The sequence below is a fragment of the Poecilia latipinna genome, unplaced genomic scaffold (assembly GCF_001443285.1).
Source record: "Poecilia latipinna isolate Pla-1442-1.1 unplaced genomic scaffold, P_latipinna-1.0 Scaffold175, whole genome shotgun sequence".
Classification (NCBI taxonomy): domain Eukaryota; kingdom Metazoa; phylum Chordata; class Actinopteri; order Cyprinodontiformes; family Poeciliidae; genus Poecilia; species Poecilia latipinna.
The window spans coordinates 390,198-390,802 of NW_015112791.1; positions in this window are offsets into that span (position 1 = coordinate 390,198).

Consider the following 605-nt stretch of genomic DNA (forward strand, 5'->3'; position numbering starts at 1 on the left):
CTACAACATACTGGACTCAGTATGAGTTAAAATATAAAGAGCTATCACTCTGTTTGAATTTCTATGGTCGAGAACATCATTGGAAAGTTCGTTCATTTTATTAACACAGTTCAAAAAGTGTAGGAAGCTTGTTTATCATATGGACTTATAACCCACAAGGCACAACAAAACAGAGTGCTATATTACAAGATATTGTTTTCATCGGTGCATTTCTGAACCCAACATACAGTTTCTTTTGAAAATATAAGTGCGTTTCATTTGTTATATAGAAATGTTTTCATTTTCTGTATTTCAATTCAGATATTATACATTAAAATAAAAATATTCAAATCTGTAATTTTTACATATTCGAATTAAATAAACAAATTTAACTGAATTAGATTAATGTTATTGACTTGTTATTTTATCAGTGTTTGGATCAAATTCCAGTCTTAGCATTACATTTTTGTTGAAATATATTATTTTCCCTCAACATTTTCCATTTAATCTAAATCTAAATTATATATTAATCTATATCATACTAATAATCAAACAAATGAGATCCTTCTCCCAGCAAATGGGAGAAGAACACTGACTCTCTCCTCCTGACAAACTCAATAACCCTT